The sequence below is a fragment of the Myzus persicae genome, unplaced genomic scaffold, assembly GCF_001856785.1.
Source record: "Myzus persicae strain clone G006 unplaced genomic scaffold, MPER_G0061.0, whole genome shotgun sequence".
Lineage (NCBI taxonomy): Eukaryota > Metazoa > Arthropoda > Insecta > Hemiptera > Aphididae > Myzus > Myzus persicae.
In genome coordinates this window covers 9,589-27,946 of record NW_019101169.1, presented here as the reverse complement: position 1 = coordinate 27,946, position 18,358 = coordinate 9,589, and the positions used below count along the sequence as shown (strand labels likewise).

General features: G+C 38.4%; 1 long non-coding RNA gene across 1 annotated transcript in view; it reads left to right on the top strand.

The window, feature by feature from the left end:
- Window positions 1–15,985, top strand: part of LOC111028046 — an 86,760-nt gene extending 70,775 nt beyond the window's left edge. The window contains exon 7 of the long non-coding RNA XR_002603869.1: window positions 15,722–15,985. This is a non-coding gene — a long non-coding RNA (uncharacterized LOC111028046). The remainder of the gene's footprint in view (window positions 1–15,721) is intronic.
- Window positions 15,986–18,358: the final 2,373 nt, after the last annotated feature.

Sequence of the window (18,358 nt, the reverse complement as noted above, 5' to 3'; positions counted from 1 at the left end):
TTTTTTTTTTTTTATTTTTTTTTTTTGTAAGACTATATAATATTATAATGTGCGCGTTTCCCCCGCAAGTGGAACGCGGACTGCGTGCGCCGGTAATCTAATACATCGCGTTCGGGCAGCGACATTACCATACTGTAATAATATTATATTATATTGTACTGTTTTAATGTACGAGCAATACCATTGCTGCAGTGATATTATATTACTAAAATGCGGTCACTGTTACAACAGTACTCCGCGCGACGGCGGCGGTGTACGACATTGCACGCGACTGACGCGGCTGCAGCTGTGTATGATGTGTATGATGCGACGACGATGTCTTAGAAAACGTACTTGCAGCGATCGCAGTATTGCCCGGTGCTCGACTTGGGGGCGGGCGAATGGGGACGGAATACCGCAACTAATTTTTCCGAAACAGTACACCTACTGTTATTTTTAAGCGGGACTCATTTATCAAAATGCTAGAGATACCATCATAATTTGTCTTACGCATTATTTCGTAACCTCGGATCTGTATATTAGTGAATATCGACTAATTATTTCTAAACTGTTCATTTATTTACTTTGTGTTATCATTTCGAGTTCGATATTATTTATAACTATAGTATAATATTGTGTACAATAGTTACTAATCAGTGTTTCCTATATTCTTTCGTAGTTTCTTATATTAATATTTTGTATTTGTATTTTTTTTTTTAAATTAATTATTTATAAATATTATTGATGTAAATAGGGGTATTAGGGAGTGTGGAGACATAGCCCTCACGGCTCAGTAACTTTTAACAAGCGATGGGGACTCCCTTTTTTTAAAGTAAACAGAGTCCCCCTATTTTAATTTTTCCAAGTCGAGCACTGGACTATTACCCACATGCACTCGTGGGCGTGATGCAATATTATTTTATTGGGCGGCGGTCGCGTTTTTCCGATATTTTATTGTAGGTACATCGTTTCGCCGCCCCGACGGAGCCCGTTCACATCATATACCTATTATATACATTGTAATAACATTACAGCTGTGCGAGAGACCGTGGTGGGGACTGACTGACGCCGCGGACGAGTCGTCGTGGACTACAACGTGACCGGATCTCGTGGATAATCGTGATCGTCGAAAACATTGCAGAACAGTGAAACGAAATTAGGGGCACTGCTGCAACGTGTAATAATGTAACATGTATACGACAGCCGGGGTATCGGGGGACCTACGGGCACTTGCTCCGATTTCTCGACTCGGCGTATAGGATAGTGTGGCAGTATTGATAGCCTATGGGGTCTAAGGTTGGGATTTCTTCGATACGCTTTGCATTGTTTACCAAAGCTATCGTGAACACCAACGTCGAATGAGAATAATTATTTTATCGGATAAAAAGTCCACACAAAAGACTTTAAATACTGTGCAGTCCTGCAAAACTCTTCTTTTAATTGAATACAAAATATTATTTGGTTCAAAACTTGTTTAAATTCAAAATAATAGAGCATTTTATAAGTGCGTTATTTCGACTTTTAACGTTATCATGCGTATGACATAATATGACACATGCCATACACCTCTAATATTATGTGTATCATCTGAGGCGATAATGAATCACTGTCCGATTAACTCCGTTCTAATCATCAGTTTATCACTCGTATAAAGTATATTGTATATTTGTATACGTAATAAACGAAAACTAATATTTAGCGGGACACAAGAGTATATCCTATTTTTCTGCCGTTTCGAAGCCGACTGATATAATAATGATATATATGCGATGCTCATACTTATTGGCAAACAAATAATATTGTCTTACCGGCGCAGTACCCGCATATTATGAGTACATCGGCAGCGCTATCAAAAAAAAAAAAAAAAACAAATCGTCCGATAGAATTCGCTTCGATCAAATCGCGTCTAAAATTCAAATGAAGCCACTGCCGGTCCCACCAGCCGCCCGCGGCGGAGACGCGCGCGCACAGATCGCCGCACGTGCGGCGTTTCGCCATATTTTCACGCGTCGAGGCGCGCACAGTACACGATTTTCGCGGTCTCTCTCTCTCTCTATCTTTCCTTCTCTCTCTCTTTCCCTCTTTCCCTTTCCACACTATCGCTCTCTCTCTTTTCTCGTGCATCTCTCTCGCGCTCCGTCTCGCCCTCTCTCTCGCGCCGGTCCACCGTCGATCATTCGCCGCCTGGCCGTCGGCTGGAGCGCTCGTCGTGCCGCGAAAAACGGTTGTCCGGTCTCGTCGAGTTGTCGCCATCACCACCGCCACCAACGAACGTCGGCCGCCGTCGTACAACCACTTTGGGTAATTATATTATTTTTTATGAACTTATTTTTTTTTGTCTCTCCAAAAAGTCGACCGCTGTGATTTAATTTAATTTAACCGAACGGTCGACCCGCGTGTCCGGAATACGTATATAATATATATGAAACGTGCATGTTACATATTAGACGTCGTCACGCCGAGCGGATATGTTTCGATATAAAATGTGTGAAACGAATATTGTATTATTTTCTTTATGCGATCCGTTCGTTTGACGTTGACCACTCCTCACTACCGGCTCTACCCATACAGCAGACCTGCACCGGAACCAACCGAATTGAGCCGTACTGCCGTCCACGGGACTTAACAGATGATAGTAGTTCGCGTCTGAAAATTCACATTATCATTGCCGTACGCCAACAACGTACAACGTGATGCCGGTAATATAAATTAATTACGAGTTTTACCATAATAATGATATGTAATATGCGAAGACGGTGGTGGTTAAGTGTAATACATTAAAGTATTGTATATATATATATATATATGTACACTATAAAATAATATACGCGCAAGCAATCCTGTCCACGAAAAGTTTTTCTATTATTCAAGTATATAATACAGTTTTTACCTCTTTTTTTTTTTGTTTTGTTTTTCTTTTCCTTCGCTCTTCTCCAGAAAAACGCGCATAAAACTTTTACGTAAAAGAAACTGTAAATATATAAATATACGTTCGAGCATTGTTATTTCTTTGCTTGTCGGTTTTCTCGAGTGCCCCATCACCTAATGTTTTTCTTCTTTTTTATATTATTTATTCCTCCTCGCGCACTTTATTTATTATCCGAAAATCTTCTTATACTCGATGTGCGGGGACGAGAACAAATTTGGAATTCGTTGAAAGTTAATCCAAGAATGCTTTTTTTATTAACATTTTTATGTTTTGTTTTTTTTTTTCATTGTACGCGAAAGTCCGCGTCTTAATTCAATAACCAAAATGCTTATTACATTTACATAATGGAAATTATTTCGTTGTGGAACGATGTTTAATTTTTTTTTCATTATTTATGCCTTAGTATGCATTTCGTTGCTCCTCCAATCGTCGTTTTTCCTGCTGTCGATTAATAATGGAATATTTAAATGACATTTTATATACCCTATTGTATTATAACGTACGATATTATCGAGAGTTTTATATATATATATATAATATAATAATGTATAGTCCGCGGAGCGAGTGTTTCTTCATTGATGGGAAAGTTATCGACTCACGTTTGCGGAATTTTAAAGAACAGAGAGGGATCGGTTATAGAGAATTGACGCCGAGGGGGAAGAAATGAAAAAGAGCGTAAAATTCGCTGCTCGAGAAACATGTAATAATAATAATCGCGCCGACACCCCTATAATACTCACACGCATGCACTTATAATATGTATATTGTATATATATATTATATTGTTGAACGAAAGTTTTGCCACAAATGAAACTCGCCGTAGTGTTAAAAATTCCTGAGAAAGCGTTCATTAAAATGTTTTTCTGTATACTTACGTGTGTGTGTTCCAATATCGTGTACCGCCTTTGTTCGGTGCATTCATTCTTAGACTTAGTTCGTTTATTTATGTTGTAACACACGTGAATGGTTTTTGGTCAAAACTGCCGTAAAATTTAACGACCTACTCTTCTATATATATATAATACCTTCTGTGCGCCAGTATTTTAGCCAGTAAATAACGATATAGAATAAAATAGTTCTCTAATAAAAAAAACTCTTTTTTTTTTTATCGAAAACTCATATCGAAGACGTCGTGTGCAAATACGTCACGCTACGACGACCGATTTGAGATATTTTTTGACGGTGCAAAGACGACAACGTTATAAAATAAAAAGCACGGTTCTGTCGGGTTTCATTTTTGTTTTCTCGTAAATCGTAATCGTCCAGCATAACGGGGCTTAGGCCCAACAGAATTTCCTGGGCGAAGGGGACGGACATCTCAGTCATACTCTTATAAGCCCTCTTCCTCGTGTGTATGTTATGATATATTATTATTATTATTTTTATATTGTCCAATTTTCCTCCCGGGACGGGCCGTAAAAAACGATCGGGCACTTAATATTTCTATTTCAATATAACCATGCCTCAAATATGATATATTTTTATTTTTATTATTATTATTATTATTATTATTATTATGATTAGTGTACAGTTAGATCACATCGTCGCCAGACGTTCAGTTTTAATAACGGTCAAGCAGCGATTGCTAAACTCCGATTAGAATAATATTATGTATAAACCTACCACATATTAATATTTTACAGTATAGAATAATAATAATGTATAATAGGCAGATAGTGCTGAGGTACGTAGGCGTTATAAATATTATAATAAAGTTATCATAACGGTTCGGCGGAATATATTATTCAAAATTAAATTTTACTCGGAGCGTATAAAATAATTTATCAGGTGTCTCGGCCGGGGCACCAAGCGTTTCAAAGCAGCGTATTATAGTTTGAGTGTGTAAAATGTGCGTGTGTGTGAGTGTGAGCGCACGCGCTAAGTCCATTATGATATATTATTTTAAACGGATATTTTAAGAACTGGCCGTCGTATACTTGCCAGAAAATTGATTGTTTTTGTTTTCATAATATATACCTAAAGTATTTGATAAATATTTGTGCATGCGATCCATCTGGTCGACAGTGGTAGCTGAGGCGGTGAACAGAGTAAGGTAGCTTAAAATAAACCGTCGATTTGACGTAGCACGTGTGCTTCAGGCTTGGATTCAGCTTATTCCCTTGGATACGGTCGGTTATATCTATATTATTATCTACATAATATATCTGTATTATACAGGGCGCACTTTTCGGAGGTCTAATTTGTTACAAAAATTATAATATACTATGGCGAACGTTATTTTATTTTTCATTTAAGTATCCGTTATTACGGTTAAACGCGAATGAAAATAGATATTATTATGTGGTTCGTACTCATAACGTAACGTTTTCATATCGTTCAAAAGCCCCTAAAAATAATGTATATTGTTACAGTATACTATTTTATGCGTACATATTAATATTATACACGAGCGATAACGCGACGTCGACACCGCCCGCGCGCGTCACGTCATACTATTTTTTTTTTTTTAGCCAGCTCTCCACCCCCTCCCCACACGGCCTGTCATTCCGCCCACGCGACCGACTGGCGCGTGTGCCGCACCTGAGTCGCGACTGCACAACAGCCGCAGCGTATAATCCGGCGGGTTAGCCGCACACGGCCCCATAACATGATGTATTATAATATAGTACCTAAGTTTATAATAATAAAACTGCTATAATAATAATATCGTACAAATACAAAACGGTATAATTTATTGGCCACTGTCGTTCCAGCTGCCAACGCGTCACACGGCGTTGCACAAACACATCGGTCCGCGGCTGTCGAATGTAACATTATGTATTATTATTGTTATTACAGTGACAAGCCGCACCAGCGGCGGCGGCGGCGGATTCTATGATATTATTATTATTATTATTATTATTATTATTATTATTATTCCTCTTCGTTATCTGACGCGGTCGAATCCCCCGCGCACATACCCGTCACGTCTGCGCCGACGATGATTTATTGCCGTCGGTTTAAGCAAATATGAGATCGACCAAATTTATACTTATCGCGCTTAATACCCTAATATGGTACGCGCTCGATCGTGTGTGTGCGTGTGTACATCATACGCCTAAAGTTTAGGATCAAAATGTACTATATTTTATTATTTTGTGTCTACTGTTTAAAAATGGTTTTACGAGACTTTGGGGTTAATTATAATTAGTATGTAATTTGGCTTTGGCATAGGAACTTTGAGCAAAAGCATGATATAATATACAATGTGTATTACATATCATACTAGAAGAATGTGATATAAATCTTTTTCGTGCTTGGTGATAAGTAAAGCTCAAACTATTGGTTGACATACTTCTTTGAATATTATATTCGTATTATTTACATGAAAATTATTGTAATATTTCTTATGTTATACCTACTATTTTAATTAACTCTAATATTGTTGTCAATATATTTCGACTTCTAACTGTCTGATCCAAGATAATTATTATGTTTCCGCAATCCATATATAAATTAAAAATGTTTTGAATTTTCTATTAGTTCATTACTTTCAATGTTTGTAAAATATGAAGTTCAATTTTTGGCTCATTATTTTATGTAAAGCACATTTTCTAGTGTTATGAAATTTTGCATATAAAATCGCTAACGAGTATATTTTTTGCTCTCGAACCCTGATATCGACATGACGACATACTATATGCCTATATGACATTTATTTCCCCTTATGCTCCTAACTTTTTCTCCGGTTCCGGTATTGCGGCCTCCCCGTAGAGAGACATTGTCTCTTTCTTTCGTCTTCGGTTCGGCCTGAGCAAACCACTCCCTGTAACAACTCCTTCAATTCATCTCCCCTCTACGTATACACTGTATTATGAAGTAGGCATACACCTTTGAAGCCAACTGCTGCATTGACGTTTTTTGTATATTCATCTTGATTTAAGTTCTCCCTTATTTCAGGCGATATCTCCGTCTTTTTTTTTCAAATTGGCTCGTGCATGCACTCTGTCCGATATTGAACCCTTTGTTGATTTCGGTTCACCTCCCGTAATGATATTTCTTTCACAATTTCATCAAAGAGTCCGGAATTCAGCCTGCGGGATTATCTGCAGTAGGTATTGAAACATTTAATAAATGTTCTCAACGCTCACTTCCAATTTCACAACTTCATAAGTTCTCCGAACAACCGAACGCCGATAAAGACCGTATACAAATTGGATATATATATATATATATAAATATTATTAGTTACGAAATTAATTATTATATTATATTACACGTGTTGACCACTGTCACCATATTACACTGAATGCTCATTGCTCAAGGAAACCAATCAAAGAAGCAGCGGCGTTGGACATTGTTTTTTCTTTCAATTATATACAAGAGAGTGCGCGTGATAAACGACAGATGGCCTATATAATATCTATATATATATACATGGTCGAAGTGGCGTTTACGTATATACATGTATAGGTGTGTGTGTGTGTGTGTGTGTGTGTGTGTGTGTGTGTTAGATGCTTCTACAAGTCTGGTGTTTATACATATTCACGAGATCATAAAGAGCGACGGGCACATAAGTCTGGGCAATGTGGATTGGGGAGGGATTGAAACCTTTTTCCGATCCCTGAAACAATACGACACGGCGGCGACCAGACTACACTTAGCGAGCGTCTACTCCCCTTTATGCAGGAGCCGATGCGATATCCCGTCGCCGCCACCGACTGCTGCAGCTGCCGACCCGCGGAGAAAATATAAAAATCCCTGATGCGAATGTGTCGCGCGCGTGGCATTCGTTTCATGTATGCATCGCCATGACTCAGGCATCGGATCTGGCTGTAGGAAAAGGTTTTTTTTTATAAACACATAAATATTTTTTTTTTATTCATTCCGAGAGCCGTGTACACACATCAACGGGTCGTAAAAAATTGTCTTCTATATACATACCCCTCGGTCGTAGCTTATAACGTAAACTATATTATTACACTATACGGAGTATACGTACCTATATGTGTACGTAAATATATCGTATTCGGCCTACACGTGCAGCGGTGGTGCCGGACCGTAATAATATATCGCCGCCGCGATCCAAGTACATGATATGTGTACATTTATACAAACAGTCGCCCGAGCTCCGTCGGGTCTCGTTTTCCAGGAGTCGTCGAGTACCCGATAGCCGTGGCGTTTTTACGCGCCTCATACCGTGGCGGGTTTTATCGACGTTTTACGTCCGTCGTTTATGCCCCAAACGACGGCACCGCGCAGAGTACTTTATATTATGTTATTATTATTATTATTATTATTATATTTCCCGGCGGGCACGTTAAAGCGGATACGGTTCCCGACGGTCGGCGTGTTGTTATATTATACGTGAACTATATTATATACCTATATATATATATAGTAAATACATATACAACCAAACACAAACTGATTTATATCGCGAAATAAAATCGACTGGCGCGAGCCATGATCGTAGACGACGAAAAGCACTATAAACTTGCAGATCTTCCCGCTGCGCGATAAATACCCTAAAATAATAATAATAACAAAAAAACCAAGAACTGCGTTTTATATAGGTATAGATTCTACAAATATGTTGGTCTGTGTTGGTATGGGTGAGAAATTGTTTGGGAATTTCAGTTATTCCTCTCTCTCTCTCTCTCTCTCTCTCTTTACCACTATAAGATTGTGTTTGGGATAAAATAAATAAAGGACCCGTCCAACCATCCCTTCGTTGGCTCCCACCAAGAATAAAATTGATCGTTTTACCTCTCGACCGACAGCTTTCATTATAATAATAATATAGAACCCTATTTTCTCTGTTTTCGATTAACAACTCTGTTGTTCCGCATATACATATATAAGCATCAGAAGAGACCGAAAAATGTAACAAATAAATAAACCGTCCGTAGAAATTCTTTTATCTTCTCTTTCATTCGCTACTCCTCTTGAACATTTATTTCGTAAACTTTTCACATTGAAATATGAGAAATAGTCATTTTTAGTTAGAATAGGATGAGTTTGTGTGCTTTAGTGCGAAATGACAATCCCACTAAAGACTAAACTGTGGTTGTATAGTTGTATAACAATTTTTTTTTTTATCAAGAAACACATCAAAGGTTGCAATTTTTAAGACATTAAATAAATGTAAAACCTTAATTATTTTTTAAATTAACTAAAATATAATAAGAATATTCTACCGAAAAAATGTATTTAAATTTTGATAGCTGTATTACATTATCCAACAAATAAGGATAATTAAACAACTATAAGATAGAATATATGTTCCTCGAAAATATTGCCTTGGCGTATAAAACATCAATAAGATTTATGAAGTAGAATAAAATATGTATTAAAAATAAAAATAACATAAATGAGTTTCTTAGTTAATTATGCAGTACATTATTTACGTCTTACATAAATCGTTAATGGCCAATATTAAAGTTTGTCCCACTTCTAGCATATATTAATATATAGGTACTATACGAGTATAACTTAACCTTCAAAGAACTTTTGGGTCTAAACACAAATAAACCCTTAAAGGGCATTATTTCAAAATGTATTTACTGATATTGACGTCACTCAATTTGTTATGAAATTACACTCGTTGTGCACGTACGTAAAATAAAAATATTATACACTGAGTACATTTTGCCCGTCAGTAGGTTTTTTAATCAAACCGGATCTGCCCACTTGAATAGTATCATTATCGGTCTTGTTATTATAATTAATAATATGATGTATGATTCAATGATTGTCTGGTTAAAATTAATTACCCGTGTAGGTACTAGATATGCGTCCAAGAGCTGTGTGTGTATAACGATAAACAGTATCAGTCAATTCTCACGATAACTCAATAACAAATTACCATTTATGGATAGATAAATATATGCATTATGCAGTGCTTATATATAATGTATATGATTATAATATTTAACTCTTAGAGTAGGACGAAGAATATCGAAAGATCTATTTTTTTCTTGTGTTTTCTTCTATTTATTATTATTATAATTATTATACTGTGTAGGCACATCGTACATTGAAATTTCGAAAATTAGTAAAACAAGATTCATTGAAAAAATAAAAAAATGATAAATGCACCATTAAAATTAAATACCGTTTTTGCAATAAATCATCCTGTTGGGCACTCGGTGTTCAGACGTTCAGTTGCGTCCCCCGATCAATTCCAAGTGCAATGCATCATGATTTAATTATTATGTGACCATATAATATACGGTCGTACTGTAATAATTTTATTTTTACTTTTCATGTGATGGTTACATGTACAAACTATATTGCGTGTTATATTTGAGTGCAAAACTACATATAAACTCGTGGCAAGTGGAAAACTTAACGGTAAGAGCGGAACCCACTCAGTATCTGAGTCAAAAAATTGAGTCGACTTTCTGTAAATAGGTCACAGGAAATTCTGAGATACGCGTAGATATACATTTAGAGCCATTATGTTGAACTGTGCGATGAATATCTGTAAACTCATACGAGAGCAAAACCTCATAATATAGTTCCGGCGTGACTTGTGGTTTTAAGAATTAAAGAAATCCCTTTGCACCGTTTCCACGCACTAAAATATATTTTATAAAAGCGTATACTATTTATAACCAATACCCACTATACGTGTTGCATCATTTGCCTCAATCGTGGGCAGATTGAAAACACTTTACAAACGCCCTTTGAGAAACTACCCGGCCACACACCGTTAGGTAATATATGGCACTATGGAAGTAATAATCGTACTCTCGTGCTGCTGCAGTGGCGACGCCGCGATATATTTAATATAATAATGTGGAAATCTCCAAAAACTCGCATGCCCGACAAGCGATATAGTTTTCGGTCGATTGGCCGGCCATCGGAGTTACTTCCGTTTCCTTTTTGCCGTTTATATTATCCATCATATATTATTATTGTGTGGTGGTAATAATAGTTATAATAATATAATTCTAAATGCGATCGTTTATTCGATCGTAGTAAGTATACAGGTCCATCCCGAAAAACACCCTCACGCGACCGCGCGTGTGTTATTTGTGTGCAGTAACTCTCGCGGACAACAAATGGAAGCGTTTTAACTTCATCTTTTAATACGCTCACACTCACTTTAATATCATGGAAAAACGAGTTTACTAGACTCGTCGTGTATAGTATTACGCGCTATAATACGGCCCGGCGGCGGAATAACGGACTGCACGTTTTGCAATTCGGTTAAGTACAAACCCAAGCCGCCTCCCTAACCCCCCACAACAGATGTGGTCTATGGGGGAGGGAATTCATGAATGTTTCATTTTGTTCTCGTATCGCCCGGTCTTTTGTAGAAGAGTTTTTCTAAAATATATTCTATACGACACGATATGATGGAATACAACATCCTGGGTCATGAAAACCGACTACGCTGTAGTTTTTAAAATATCAATCCAGACGTGACCTTATTTTAATTATTTTAAAATGTCTTGAATCGTATTATACTTTTACCGAGTAAATAATACACTACGAAACTATAAAATATGCTAGACGTACCTAACTATACGAAAAAAATACTGAATTAATCGTAACGGTGGATTGTGTACAGGTATATAATCAATTTGTGGAGATCGTTATTTCGTGTGTAGAAAAATAACTGAAGTTGAACAATCTATATAAAGCATTCCGTGCCAACGTTCTGCTGTTCACAGTTTGATTCTGATAAATATATTATGCGATGGTCCCGCGGTATTAAATATAATATGACTGACCGCCGTCGTCGTCGGCGGTCTTCGCGGTTTCGACGACGTCGAGCTTTTGACTTTTTTAAATTGCAAATTGGCAACAGCCAATGGCCTTGACAAAGACTAGAGTCTATGATTTTATGTGAAATTCTTGGGGGGGGGGGACAAAAAGTAAAACAACAATAGTAATATATCGATTCCAGAATCTCTTCAGAGTTCATGCGCGCTGCAATGGGACTTCTCGCACACGCGCGGTTGTTTTACCGTGAGCTGCCGAGAACCGACAGACCGACGCGACGATAACAGATCATCCGTTTTTTGTTCTATTTCCGACGACTCTCGCACCGAAAATACAATAAAAAATATCTGTGCGTACCATACCGTCCATACCGCCCGAGCGCCGCGGAGATCATCAATAACCAAGAAAACGCCTGAACGGCGCGGCGGCGGCGCTTTGTGCACGACGAAAAGCTTTCTTTTTTATGGTTAATTTATTTTTATTTATAACATTGACAAACTAGTTTTCGCGGCCACTCCCTTCCACACCCCCACATCATCACCACCGCCACACAAGCGCACTGACAATATATAGTACTGCTATATATATATATATATATATATATATATATGTATATATATATATGCGAGCAACGCAAACGTTTACCAACTGTACGTGTGTGTGTGCAATAAAACTGTGCAGCTCTCTGTAAAAGTTACTGTACACACACACACACTCACACAAACACATCTTACGCTATATTATATATTACAATGTTTATACTCATACGCGTGCACGTAATATTATAATCGTGAACTTGACTGGTCACGACAATGCAACGCCTCGAGGTCTCGATGTACGGCGTATAATATTATATCGTAACGGTATGAAATAATATTATATATTACTGCAGGTCGGCCGATGCAGAAAAGCGCATTAGCGATCGCTATTATTATTATCACTATACTACTGCTGCTGCTATACTGTATCGACCGTCGTGATTGTGTGTTGAAGGCCCTGGCGTTTAATAAATCGATTATTATTAGCCGCGACGAAGCTGCACGCAACAATAATATTATCATCATACATTGCAGGTCATAGACGGGCACGTTGGCCGATAAATCCGGTCGGTAAAGTTCACGGGTGATGTCGGTGCGGAGGAGTACGGGTACGCCGACGAAGTTTATTTTCCACATAATATTAATGATATAATTTACTATTATTTTTGATACGGTAACCGCAGGTATAATAACACAGGTAGGTACCGCTCCGGTATACCACTCTCTAAACGCACTAAACGTTATTCGATCGCGAAACGTGCCGGTGCGGACGTGCCAATAACGGCGCTGCGGTTGTTATACTATTATTATAAGGTGCACGAAAGCGCTGACGGGGATGAAATATTTCCAGCGATCTTTCATTTTTATACGACCCCTTGCAAAAAAAAATCCCAGTGGCCTTGCTTTCCGCCGGTTGTTACAACTATCTCCGTTCGAATTTATCTCTCACCGTTTTTCAGCTTAAATAACACGCCTTCGCTATTTGTTTCATAGTAATAGTATGAATAAATCAAATAACAGAGTCACTATACCTGCATAAAAATACAAAACGTGAAAACCATATCGACTGCTGTCGAACGGTGTGGAAGAAGAACGCTCTACCTAGATTATGATATAGTAGGTACTACCTGTTGTTTTTTACGATTCTCCGTGTCCAACCTGTTAATAATTGTTTTCGCTGTAAGGTGGTCGTACGCGGCCCAGCCTTAGCGCTGGACGTGTTTGAAATGAAACCGTTCTGTAAACACATCGTGTGCATAAATTATATAGACGTAACGTGGTTTACGAGTTGCCGGGTCATGACGGCTGGATTTTTACACTCGACGAATTTCGAACGATACAAAAATGGCGATGCGCCGGAGCCGTCGCCGCTTTCAATCAGTAGAAATATAATTATCCACACTAAACGTATTTTGAGTAACGTTGTTCTTCCGTCGGACGGAATCACGTTTGGCCGGTTAATCCGGTGCAGTATGTGTACTACGGTAATTGATTTTCAGCGCAGTTAACAAGTCCGCCAGACCGGTGGCGGTGACGTGACTTACAGAATCCTGCACAAATTCCACTCTATGCATGTATATACACATATGTATAAATACAACGTAGTCGGATATAGGTGTTGTGCATAGGCTCCTATATATATATATATATGTATGCGTAATGCGGAAAAAGCAATAAATAGGATTAAATTTTCAATTTCCCCAAAGTCGTCCACGGCAGCCCTTCCGCCGGGCCGCCGTCGGCGTGGTAGTTAGTTAGCACCGCGTGCGGCCCCGTGATTTTATAACGCCAACGCCGTCGGAAACATTGCAAATCTAATCACGTACCAGCTACTACACCTATATATATATATATAGGTACTACGACTCACTCTGTCCCACCCCAGTCTCACTGTATACACTGTGCCCGCATCCGTCACGGGACCCGCGTCAAAAATAATCTGGCCCCGAGCGCGAGTGTTTCTTCAATTACACGACTACGTCGCACACCGCGCGTGATGATGCGTCGGTGTTATGGAAACGGCACACAGCGTACAACTTGTGAATTATAATATTATACGTATACGTACATGGGTTAGGGGTGGACGGGCGGGCGCGACGAAAATTCGTAAAAACACATCCCTCTTGCCCGCCGTCCGTACATTACTATTATTATTACTATCATAACACGCGCGCGTGTGACGTGTGTGCATGACTCGAGTAATTTCAAAACGGAAATGAAACCCCACCACCCCTCGCGCTCCACAGAGGCGTCTACCTCGCCCTGTGCAGGGCGGACGGGAAGCGTTTGTCTGCAGAAGTGGAACCGAGGTTTTCGGAATTTTTTTTTTCCACCCCCTCGCCGAGTGTCGTCGAAACACCGCGCGGTATAATAACACCGTGTGTATAATATAATGTACCTATAATAGTGCACAATAATAATCGTTCTCTTGCGCATTTCCGCAGTATCGGCCGCGATCCGAAGGGGTAATCGCACGCGACAATTTTTTTCTGAATTCCAACCGTACACCGGTTTGAAAAACCGTATAACCATAATTACGACGGCCACAGCCGCATGCAGTGCGTGTAATAAGTGTAAGCGCCCGATACGGGTGTGTGTGACAATAACAATAACAGTAACTGCACATCGCGCAGCAACGGCCGCAGCATTAAATGATCCGTAAAAACATTACGCTATGAAATGGGCTCGGGGCCTATGCCGTAGAATTTGCATATTTTGTTTTCAGTGCACAAGCCGCCGTAGGAGCGAACAAGCTACACGAATACGGTTCGCGCTGAACGAGGAGAGTCCGAAGGCCAAAGTTTTTACACGGCGTGTTTCGCGGTTTTTTGCGTTCGTCGGATTATACGAGCTGCAACTGTTGGGCTGTTTTTTGTTTTTTTGCGCTCACGCACGATACATACGCAGTGGTGCAGACTTAACGATTCGTTGTGCGGCAGAAAGTGAAACAGAAAATATGTTAGTGCGCACATTCGGACCGTGTAGAACCGTTTCCGTGCGCAATCTGATCAAACACAGTCACTGCCGCAGGTCCACAAACTTGTCATCGACGCCCGACGATATTTCAATGTACTCATTTCCGTGTGCGTCGGGACGGAATGGTATATATTATAATATTTATATACACGGTATAATCGTGTTTGTCCGATGATTCGTCTCTTTTTGCGCAAACCAATTCAATCGCTAGTCTGTAGTCACTCTCTACATTAAGTATACCTACCTCCTATACAATAATAATTCAAAACAATGAACAGGCAGGCAGTTATATAATGTGCAATTTTATGAAATGCATTTTAACCCTTGTGCCTCGTAATTATTTAATGCTACAATATTCAATTATTCAATAGTCTCGATTGTGCGAGATTTGTTTTGTGTATTATTACCTCTAAGGTACCCGCGGCAGCGTTGGCCCGTCGAGACTACACCTAGTTATTAGTTTTATAGACATTACAGACAATATTACATACCACGTTCGATTCTGTATGTAATATAAATCATATCGTATATAATGTATTACACTGTAAATTGTTATAAAACGTACAAACGATAGATAGGCACCAATCCTAACCTATATAATACAGTAAATTTATGTTTGCAGGTACATTGTCGTGCAGTCGTCATCGTAGCTCACAGACCGTCACCATTAGTGCGTTATTTAAAATATAATCTGTACCGTCGATAATATTACGTTATAATACAGTTATGTTATGCGATCGCGTGTAACGGTTTTTAATAAAGTAATAATTAGGGCTGTGCATTTGAAGGAGAGTGCATTTTTTTTCTTTTGGTAATCGTGAAACCTAGCTTTGTAAGTACATAATTTGAATTATGTAACTATACGAATCCATTTATGTAACTTTTATTTTGAATTTTTTTCGCATTTGTTGACGTTTTTAATTGTTTTGGTCATTTTTGTGCATTTTTAGCTCATATTTTCTTTTTTTAGTTCATTTTTAATGAAATTCCGTCAGTTGACGGAAAAAAATGTGCTTTTGTACAAAGACTGTACGTCGATAAAATAAGGCAATTGCTAGATAACTACATCAGTTATTACTTTTTTTTATTAAATAAACACTTTTTTATGCATGTAATGTACTAATGGATAATATCCTGTACCTAATATTAATATAAATGTATAAATTAAATTAAAAATCATTTTTAATTAATTTTTGGCATTTTAAGTGCGTATTTTGTTGCATTTGTTTGACATTTTCAATGCATTTTTTAAGGTTCATTTGTGTCGTTAAATTCACAGACCTAGTACTGATATACAGCCGTTTGGTTAAAAACCGGTGAATTTCACGTCAGCGGGAAACGCGAAGCGATCAGACTTAGATCATTACTGCGGAATATTTTATTTTGACGGTACAGCAGGTAGGTGCATTTAAGCTATGAAAAATATGCGCGCGCGTCGGCTTTATAAGTTTCCACAAGCTGTCGGCGGCAGACGTTGTTGTCGGTTGTTATTTTCTATCACCGATACGGACCCCCATTCAATTCACCCTGGATATTGCGTGTTTAACCAAGGGTTCAGCGGAAATTATGTCTGTGACGACTGACGAGCAACATCGCTCCATGACGTCCTTTATATATTTATACATCATGTATTACCCGGAATCGTCGGGACACTATGCAATTTAAATCCGTTTTTGTATTATCTTGTCCAGGTTTCATGGCTGACATTATTATCACACTAGATTATATCCCATATTAATATATCATTGTAATATTGTTGTTAGTATTATTATTATTATTAGAATGTTTAGTTTCCACCGTGTATGACGTACACGAAGTTTATACGAGTCTGCCATTTTCTATTAAATATAATATTGTGAGGTCATTCAAGTGCCGTAATTTAAAAAAAAATATATATATGAAAAAAATGTTTTTACGTTGTAAATTAATACACATATGTGCGTGTCTCCGATGTCAATTAAATCATGAGATTATGCACCCTCTCCGATTTCGATTATGTTTAGGACATTTTATAAATCAGTGCCATTGTAATATTGTAAAATTTGTATACATGTTGTTGTAAAAAGGTGCACAAAAAATGTACCTACTTACCTACAAAATACCAATGTTGCTATTACAATAGGGATTTGTTTTAAGCGTTGTTAGATAGTAGTATATTATCATTTGTATTGTTATTGTTACTTTAGACGCGTGTTATTGTATTTGGCTGAGCTATTTAGTGTTAGTTTTAGTTCTAGCCATTTTGACTGTTTTCATTGTAAATCCTCTGACTGATTGTTGTCGCAAAAAAAAAAAACAAGTTACGTAATTATATTGTACGGGGAAAATGTTAATATTATATCGAAGCGGCGGCGAAATCCTCTGGCACCTGTATCCCCCAGTTTCGCATCCCTCGTGTACAGACATCCGGCACCGCTTACGCCGTCGACGTCACCACGCCGTCCGTCCGTCGCGCAGTCAACCATAACGGTATTACGGACACGCGTGTCTTATCGTGCCCGTTCGTACGAAATCATATTGCCTACACGGCCAGGGGAGTGGGTACAATATCTTTCGGGCAGAGCAATCGATTTGAAAATAAGTCCGTTTCACACTGTTCAATGGCCGCCGATGGGAACGGCACCGGGACGGGGGACTTTATCTCGTGCCTAGCACGCCTCGTGTGTTCAGCGGCGCGCGCCAAAACGGAAACTTGTAATCGTTAATGTGTGTGTGTGTGTGTGTGTGTGTGTGTGTGTGTGTGTGTGTGTGTGTGTGTCATCTCAAGTGGATACGATTATTTCGCAATGTTGGCGGGCCTGACTCATTGCTCAACCTGTGTTATTGATACGTTATTAGGTGAGCAAAGTTTCAGGTGTGCCGACGTTGCGAACAACACAGAACTCTTCGCCGACGACCGTCCACAACGATCCGTGGTTTGACCATCCACATGTCGCCTGAAACTTGCTTTGACCTGAGTACATTTGCATCGAGGTGAGCAAAGTTTCAGGCGTGTAAGTGAGATCGGACTAAAATCGTCTGGCCGAGCAGTGACAGCCTGCTAAACCACACGATGGACGACGAATATTATAATTTATATTATGTATACATTATTATAGGTACCACCTAATTTTATTTATGTTTTACTGTGTATTACCCACCGCATTATTGTATTTTATTTAATATTATCACATAACGTTTGTGATCATTTTGATATACAAATATATAATACATACATATATTTATGTATTATTTTTTATATTTTTTATTTTGATATATA